Source organism: Leuciscus leuciscus, assembly GCF_965113295.1.
Source record: "Leuciscus leuciscus genome assembly, chromosome: 10".
Classification (NCBI taxonomy): domain Eukaryota; kingdom Metazoa; phylum Chordata; class Actinopteri; order Cypriniformes; family Leuciscidae; genus Leuciscus; species Leuciscus leuciscus.
The window spans coordinates 3,560,831-3,570,844 of record NC_138734.1 but is presented as its reverse complement, the minus strand read 5'-3'; positions in this window follow the sequence as shown (position 1 = coordinate 3,570,844).

The window sequence follows — 10,014 nt, the reverse complement described above, 5'->3', positions numbered from 1 at the left end:
TCACATGAGCAGGAGAGACTGGAGTGGGCGGCGAAAGAGAGAAAACTAGTGGGGGAGAGAGAGAGAGAGACTTTGAGTCTCTGGCTTTGCACACGGGGGTGAGGTCAGCGCCGTTTAGTGTGTGTGTGTGTGTGTGTGTGTGTACCGGGGGCTTGTAGATGAAGGGAGGGGTGTATTTTTCTTTCACTCTGCATTTTCAACACTGTCATTTGGCAAGCTTTAACTGTTCCCCTGCAGTGTGTTCTGGACACTGAGGAAACGCTCAGCGAGAATGAATCATTTAGTCACCTTCACGACTTTACTTCCTCTGGGGAACACAAAAGGAGTCATTTTGAAGAATGCTCACGCTGCTCTTTTACAGAAATCAAATGCCAATCGGTGTTATTTTAGTATCATTCAGATACTATTATAGTTTTTATTAATATTTTGAATTAGGTTTTATTTTTATGTTTTACCTTTTCATGATAATTTTAGTAAATGTTTTAGTTATTTCATTGCATATTTTGTCATTTTTAGAAAAAAAAAATGTTTTACAGTTTTTTTATATATATTCATTTTTATTTCAGTTAACGTTTATTGTATTTAAAGCAACAAAAATATGTTTTGTGGTTATAGTTATAGTTTCAGTAAACTATGAAAACCCTGAAGTGGACAAAACGACTATCCATAAAGAACCATAAAGTATCATTTATGACGTTCATAGGGCTTTACTGTATATACCAAGACATCTGAAGTCAAACGATAGATACTTTGAACCAATTATCACTCAGAAATGATGTAATGTTTGACAATTTTCACATATAATTACAAAGAAACACTATTGAAACATGAAAGTCTGAAATATTATATTTTAACAGTTTCTTTTTTTTTTCAGTTGGTCTTGTAAAATCGTGATATATGAGGTAGCCTTATTTTAAAGTTTAAAAGTCATGAAAATTTATAAATCTTTTATAATAAATATGCAGTTTTATAATATTGCCAATCTCTAAAATATTTTATCAGGGAGACAATTTGAGTTAAAAATGAAAAATATTGGTAATACTTTACAATAAGGTCTCGTTTTTTAACATTAGTTAATGGATTAGTTTAAACATGAACTAACTATGAGCAATATAATTTAACAAGCTTCATGAATGCTGGTTAAAAACATAATTGTTCATTGTTTGTTCATGTTAGCTTACAGACCATTAATTCATTATATGGAAAAGAGCTGCCGAGATATATTTACAAATATTTCAAAATTCCGAAAATTCCTTTGTGTTCCATGGAAAAGCAGGTCGTTCAGGTTTGATAAACTGAGGATAAACCTAATCTAAAACAGGCTTTTCACCAAATACGTGTCTGGATCCACACAGAGTCAACAACTCTACAAAGCAAAGAACAAACAGTCTCTATCTCATGATGATCAATCTTCACAGATGATATTTTTTGTCAAAATCTGGTGTGAATAAAATCTTAGTTGTTTCTCCTAGACAGCAATGAGAGAGCAAATGATCATTTCTGTGCAGAAGGATCCTGCTTCTCAGATCTTTATTTAGACCCTAGTATTCTCTCAAACTTTGCTCAGATTTGCCAAGACTTCAATTCTACCATCAAACGTATGAGATCTCAATATGAACTCATTTCTAATCACTTTCTTCTAGGATGAAATCATATGCTGTCAAAATTTATTTCTAACTATTGACTAATTCAATTTCTCCTGAGGAAGTTTAGGAGAAACATCTAAAACAAGTGTATACTTAAAGAGGACTTATTATGCTTTTTTACATTCATCTTTCTTTAGTGTGTAATGTTGCTGTTTGAGCACAAAGTCCCTCCAGCTCCAGCTCTTCTCTATATCAGTGTCAGTGTTTCTGAACTCCTGAAACGCCTCCATTGTAGTCTTGAGTTTCTTCCGGGAACGAACACATCACAATATTCCTCATTTAAACCCTGGTTGAGTTAGTTAGAGGACATTTCCCAAACACGCTCAAAGCGCTCGACCAATCACAACACAGTGCTCCAGCCGACCAATCAGAGCACAGTGTGCTTTTCAGAAGGAGGGGCTTCATAGAGACAGGAACTAAACAGAGCGATACTGACAGACTGGGAAGAGAGGAGCCGCAACAATATAGCCTGACGTCATCATACTCAGATTCTAGTCAGGATGTGAGTCTGATCTGCTCCATTGGGCTGTGATTAACGGGTGTGTTTCAACCGAACCAGGAAAGAAAATGCCTCTGCACTCAATTGGATAGACCTACAACCAATCAGAGCAATGGAGTAAGTGACGTATATATGTTCTTCACTCATCTTTCCGATCGACAAATGCCTTGATCGCGGTTCTCTGTTCCTCTTTTAAAATGAATGCGCTGTCGATATCTTCTATAACAGACGCGATGGCGGAATCTACACATCTCAATTCTCCAGCGGCAGCCATCTTTGTTGTAAACGAATTCAACCCAAGCGCTCGTTGGTGACGTGGATGATTACGTTACTGTTAGTCATCTGTCCATCATCGTATAAAGCCCGCCCTGACAATTTCTATTGGTCCGAACAGCTCTGGTTCGAGCATAGTTGTTCCACAACGGATCAAGTCCAGACCGAACTTCCCGACCTCAAATGTTGTGGGCGGGGCTAAGTCCGGCTGACATCCAGGCTAGCAACAATAGAGAATATGAGGAAAATAACATTAAAGCATGAAAAACTGTTCTAGTAGAGCCCAAAAACAAATCAAAACTCTGTAAAAGCAGCATCAGAACAGTAAGGTTTTCCTCTAGGAAGAAGCACACAGTGGGTTAAATGGGCAGGAATGAGGTGAAACTGACTGTAACTCAGCTTGACTCGACAAAATTTCAGAATCCAGAACAAATGGGGCTGTTTCTGTGCGGGAGACGAACACATTTCTCCCCACACCTGTACGCTCACTGCACTGACACATCGCAGAACATTACTAATGCTAGCCCTGCACTCCTCAGGGGTGAGCTTTTACCGTGTACAGCAACATAAGTTCACTACCGTAGTGCGATGCATCAATGAAGAAATCAACTATCGAGTCACGACTGCTTCCCGAAACCGTACTGTCGCAAAGTTGTCGTTCAACCACACTGGTTAATGACGTTACGAACTTAGTGGAGTAATAACTTCTTTTAATGATTCGTTTGAGATCGAATTAATGCTAGATTTTTTTTGCTGTAAATTACAGACATGGCATCTGAGGACTATTTCTAATTTTTCTCAGTTATTTTGCTTTATTTCCAGATTCACTCATAGGCTCGATCTTACACTAGAGCTCGTTCACACACGCGCACTCTTCAAAAACGACACTTTAAATCTCTTGACAGACTAAAAGACAAATGACATTTATATGAATTTTAAATAAAAGGCACAGATTGTACTGAATGCCATCTTATTTTGCTCAAGATAAGGATTTATTGAGTCCACGTCATGCAAACTAGAGACTACTCTTCTAACCACAGGTCGAGATCTGTCGTTTGTGAATGTGTGTTGGAACGATGGTTTCGGGAAACACAGACTCGTTGAACTGCTGATAACAAATGAACTTGCGACCATAGTTGGCTAACGATGCGTTTGGGAAAAGCACCCCAGTACGGGTGACCTATGGATCATTTTTACCCCGACTGACCGCCTGCCCTGGCCCTGCAATGACATCTTATACAAACATCTATATACATATATCTCTCATAGGAAGTAAACAACAGCTACTGTCATTTTCCCCTTCTTGATCTCCTTAAATATGACTCCATCAATCATTCGGGAGGAGCTGTTCAACTGTGTAATGATGTCAATGTTTTACATATTAATGAGGCAGTAAAACATGCTTTACTATAGCAACCAGTCTTGTTTCTCATGTTGTTTGGAAAATAAAGTTGAATTTGTAACCTTATTGTTGTAAATTATGTCATCATGTGGTACTGGATCAGAAACACACACACACACACACACAATATAATGAGCCTCAATGTATTATTGCTTTGTTCAGGCAGGTTTTGCTCTGTCATCTGTTCTTTACTAAAATGTGTCCTGATGCATTCCCATGAAAGCATGTACAAAAGCAGCAGTGTTGGGGAAGTTACTCTGAAAACATGTACTGGCACTTTCTGTAAAATAAGTAGGGCACAAAACAGGCCTCAAAACGGATTAAACAAATATCTAGTGAAAGAAGGTGCCAGACCTTCATCTAACGTTAAACGTCACCTTCAGGATGCCAAACTTACTATTATGAGCTATTTATTTTCTATTAATTTGCATTTCAAAATGTGCAACTCTGTTGCTAAAATCTAAACATCTAAACCTTTTTTTTCACTCAGTTTTTCTGAAACTTAACATTAAATAAACGTAAAATATATAAAGGCATAATCTTTGCATTTATTTATTTATTTATGTGGTAAATTTAAATTTTTTAGTCTTCTATATTTAGATATGCACAACAACATATCATTTTATCTTCGTTCGTTTATCTGTTATTGGTCATAGCATGAATAATTATCAGTTAATTATCATTTACATAACTTAAATTATCATTTACATAACTATCATTTTTTTCCTCATTTATTCCCTTAGCAAGAGTTTCATATCATTTTAATATCAGTCCATTCCTAACTTTAAGAGAGAGATATTACTTGGTCATGCTAGGCTTACCTCATGCTAGATAATAGTTTATCTGACAGTTCTCATAACAAACAAAACAATTCTTGATTAAAAAAGTAATAGGACACTGAAGTGTACAATATCCTCTCTTCCCAGTCTGTCAGTAACGCTCTGTTTACTTCCTGTCTCTATGAAGCCCCTCCTTCTGAAAAGCACACCGTGCTCTGATTGGTCGGCTGCAGCAGTGTGTTGTGATTGGTTGAGCTCTTCGAGCGTCTATGGGAAATGTCCTCTAACTAACTCAACCAGGCCCCACCCCTTTATTCTGCGCATTAATTATTTAAATGAGGAATATTGTGGCGTGTTCTTCCAGGAAGAAACTCAAGACTACAATGGAGGCGTTTCAGGAGTTCAGAAACACTGACACTGATATCGAGAAGAACTGGAGCTTTTCCATGCTCAATCTGCAACATTAAACACTAAAGACAGATGAACATGGGGAAAAGCATACCTCTTTCAGACAGACTAATCAGCACGTAATAAACAATCTTTCAATAACGTGCAGCTTAACTCTGATATTGTCATTTGGTTTGTGCCACAATTATGGCCTCTGAATCTAAAATAGAAACTCCAGAAGAACAGGTCACATCAGTGCACAGACACAAGGAAAAATACAGCATTAATCATAAGCTTACCAAAATCCACTATCAACAATCTCTCACACAAGCATTCATATTTGGCAAAACAAACTGGACAATAAAATCTTGATGAAGAGCTTGAGGGTCAGACTATTGTGTAACACTCCCGACGCCCACAACTTATCCAACTCCATTCTGCTCTCGTCTTATTGACTCGTGACACTCTAAACATGTAAATGTTTATAAAGTGGGCCGTTTCACTCATCGTCACAAAAATAAGTCATTAAAGAAAAGTAGTTTCCTCATCCGCTGGAATGCCGAGCTTCTGTCACTCCCTCTCTACATTACAAACTCTCTCAGCGTGGAAACTTGGATTCGGCCTTTACAGCCGGCATTGAGACTTGGATTTCCAGAGATCAGGCGTTTGGCAGCGACTCTTGTCTTTTCCACGTGAGACGACATCCCTCATTCCTCAATCGAGTTTTTTCCACTGCGACAGGCAATAAACGTTGAGGATATGTGGCCGGAGAAGGTGTATTTACTAGCGCTTCGAGTTAACGTGCTGTCGGAAGGAGAGGACAGGGAAGCCCTGAGGTTACGGCAGTCCAGGGGTGTTTACATGCTGGATCTGGATTTAAAGGCCCGGACTGGTGTTAGGAAAGGGCCTCTTGGGGATATTTGTGGACTACAGAACACACTTCATTACATAAAAGCACACTCAGCTACAGAGAAACTGAAAAGACAAGCTCAGGAAACCCAAAATAACCACAGCTCAGATATTCTTCAGCTGCAACTTCAGTGGTATTTTAGGGTCTTTATGGTCTAAGATGTTATGGAATTAGAATTTAGTTTTCATTTTAATTTTTGTCAAAGTTTTTGTCATTTTGTTTCATAAATTGCATAAATGTGAGTAAAACTTATAGACATGTTTTAAAAATATATATATTTTAGTACTTCATGTATTTATTTTTTCATATTTTACATTATTTTAGTTAATGTTTATTTTATTTCAAGTTAATTTTATTTTAGTTGTTATCATTGATATAGACTAGTACTATAGTTTTTGTCAATATTTTGAATTAGATTTCATTTTTGATATTTTCTGCTTTCATTTTAGTTTAAGTCAAACTTTTAGTCATTTTGTTGTTTTTGTTATTTTTATTTTTCAAATATTTTATAAATGTGTGTAAATCTTATAATATATAGACATGTTTTTTTTGTGTTTTTTTTTGTACTTCAACATAAACAAATTTTATTTTATTTTTATGCTGGCAACTGTCTGACATAAAATAAGTTTAAGTTTTTTTAATTTGTATTTTATTTTATTTCAGTTAATGTTTATTTTATTTTAAGTAATTAAAACTTTTTTATGGTTAATTTTTATCATTGATATAGACTACTATTATAGTTTTTGTGATTTTTTTTTTAAATTAGATTTTATTTTGATATTTTCTGTTTTGATTTTAATTTTAGTTAAAGTTTTAGTAACTTTAGTGTTTTTGTCATTTTTATAATTTTTTTATTAAATGTGTCTACACAGTTTTTAAGTATTAAAACTAAAACCTATTAGAACTTTTTTTTTCTTTTTTTTTTAACTAAGCTTAGTTATTTTAGTGCATCAACTTAATCTAAAAAAATTTAGAAATGTTCCCTTGGTAAGTAACTGAAATAAAATAAGTTTTAGATTTTAAGTTTTTATTTATATTTTATTTTATTTCAGTTAATGTTTATTTTATTTAAAGTCATAAAAAAAAATAGTTTTAGTTAATGATAATAACCCTACTTAAAAATTATGATCGATTTGAAGTGAATTCCATGAATTGCTGGCCCAGACTAAGGAATTGCTGTAACAGAGCTTTACTTATCAGCTACAGCTTCATATCCAAGGGCTTAAAGACTATAAATCTACAGATAAGCAACAAATGTGTTATGAGGTCATGGAGACACAGGGGTTCCCATTAGCAAAACAGCACATCCATCTCCTGAGTGATTACTGCAGCGTCACCTCTCTGCCAAACTAAACAATGGCAGGAATATGCAACAATAGCGTATCGAGGACGGCCTCCATGCAAGCTAGCCCCAATCTATAGGCAGATAAACCTTATCACGGCACAAAAGTTTTAAAACCAGGAAACTGGCCAAATTATTAAAACAAGATATTCTCTACTCAGGCCTGCTTCTTTGAAGCCAGTGCTGCTTCTGGCAAATAAAAGGTTAACATGTTGGCACAGAAACCTGTATAACCCTCAAACCTTCAAAAGTCCACAACAACATTCTCAAGCCTCGTGACTTTTCCAATTGTTCGTGATTTACCGGACAAAGATGACAGATTAGGATTTTCCAAAATATATTTTGCTCTCAATTTGTACCTGATTAAATACTTGGTAACACTTTACAATAAAGTTCCATTTGTTAACTTAATGGTAGTTAATACAAATACTACTGTTCATTGTTAGTTAATGATAGTCAACTAATGAGACCTTATTGTAAAATGTTACCAAACATTTTAGATCTTGGCATAACTATAAATATGTATATTCATAATAAAATGCTCAAGGAGATTCCATTAATTTACATGATCTTTCCAGGTCTAGAAACCACACTTTTAAAAGAAAGCAACCTCATATATCCAGGTTTTTCCAGACCATGGGAACCCTGGTTGAATCTGTTGTTGAGGGAGTGGATTTAAATAAGAAATATAATCTTGAAGCCCCCTTGGAAGTGTGCTGGTTGACAACCAGTGTCTTAAAAAGTACAATTGGAATTGTTTTCAGTAGGTTATACTAATATTACTAGAAGTAGAACATTGCTTTTCCCTTCAAGCCTTCACAAATCTATCAGTTCCCTTTCGTAGTCACTCCGAGTTACATCGGATGATGACGAATGGCTTAGAAAGCCTATCATCTTCGAGTATATAAAACGAGCCTATGGCAAGGAAATGCCATGGGTCTGCGGAATTTGCATTGCGTAACTCCGCCCCACCCTGGGGGTATATAAGGAAGTACGCTGGCAACATGCAGATATGTTTTTTCTTCGGAGCCAAGTTCAGCACTTCACTCCACAGCCAATTCCTGAGTAAATTCTCTATTCTCTTCGAGACGAGCCTCTCTCCAGGTGTTGGTGTGACAGCGAGTTCCAGCGAGTGCACATTCCCTGCTTATCTGTGCAGTGATTTGCCAGAGTTTGTGTGTTCATCTCCCTGGTCGCTTCAACACTTGTGGAGAAAATCTCCTTTCTAAAAGAGCTTGCATGCGGCACGTCTTTTTAAAGATGCCTCGCCCGTGCACTTCTGGTTGCGGTTTATTCATTTCTGACTCTGATGGGCACAATCGCTGTCTTGTGTGTCTGGGTATCGAGCACGCTAAGGCAGCGTTTGTGGATGAGTCATGTTCCCATTGCGGGAACATGCCCATCGCACGCTTGCGGTCGGGACTCAATGACCTTCATGGTAGAGTCCCCTCATCCGCACCCCGATCTACGAGCTCCGCGAGAGCTGGTACTTCGGCTGCCGGCCAGGGTGACCTGAGGGTTACGGTGTGGAACAAAGCGCCGACTATTCCACGCTCCACACCGCCCTCTAGCACTGTGCAACCCATGAGTGTTCCAAATGAGCCCGCAGTACAGTCCTCTGACTTGCCGCGGGTCTCATTCGGCGCTCCAGAGGAAGATGTGATGTTGATCGCTGCATCACAAGGTGGGCAGGAGTCCTCGGAAGAGGAAGATTCGGCTGTGTTGCCATCTTCGGGTGTCCCAGCATTGCCCGAGTCTGATCCCGAGCTGACGGCCATGCTTTCCCGGGCAGCCGCGGCCATTGGTCTCGAGTGGTCTCCACCACCCGGTCCAGTGCGCTCGCGGTTGGACGATTGTTTTTTGGGTGCGGCCGCTGATCCCCGTCAGCGTCCAACCCCAATGCCTTTCTTCCCGTATGTGCATGAGGAGGTCACGAGGTCCTGGAAGGCACCCTTGTCTTCCCGCGATCGCTCGGCGACCTCCTCCGCCTTGCCTCCTCTCGATCAGGCGGCCGCCAAAGGGTACACTGGGGTTCCCCAGGTTGAACGCTCTGTGGCCATGCAATTGTGTCCCCAGAGTGCTTCTTCCCGCGGCGACCCAAAGCACCCCTCCAAGGCCTGTAGGTTCTCCTCCACCCTTGTGGCGAAGGCCTATAGAGCTGCGGGGCAGGCGGCCTCCTCACTGCATGCCATGGCGACACTCCAGGTCTACCAGGCCCAGATGTTGCGTGACATGCACGAGGGGAGGACTGACCCAGGGCTCTTCGATGAGCTGCGTGCCGCCACCGACCTGAAATTCGGGCCGGCTAACTCTCACGTGATCCTGTGACCCCGGCCTGGATATGTGCCCAAGGTTCCCACCACTCCCTTTCGAGACCAGGTGGTGAACCTGCAAGAGCTGCCTTTGGAGGAGGCAGACCCAGCCTTGGCACTGCTCTGTCCAGTACGCGCCCTCCGTGCTTACGTAGACAGAACGCAGTGTTTCAGGACCTCTGACCAGCTATTTGTCTGTCATGGTGGGAAGCTGAAGGGAAAGGCTCTCTCCAAGCAAAGGTTGTCTCACTGGATAGTGGACGCCATTGCTTTGGCTTACCAGCAGCAAGGTCGACCATGCCCCCTTGGTGTGACGGCCCACTCCACCCGGAGTGTGGCATCCTCTTGGGCTCTAGCGCATGGCGCCTCGCTAACAGACATCTGCAGAGCTGCAGGCTGGGCGACACCTAACACATTCGCGAGATTCTATAATCTCTGAGTGGAGCCAGTTTCTTCTCATGTAC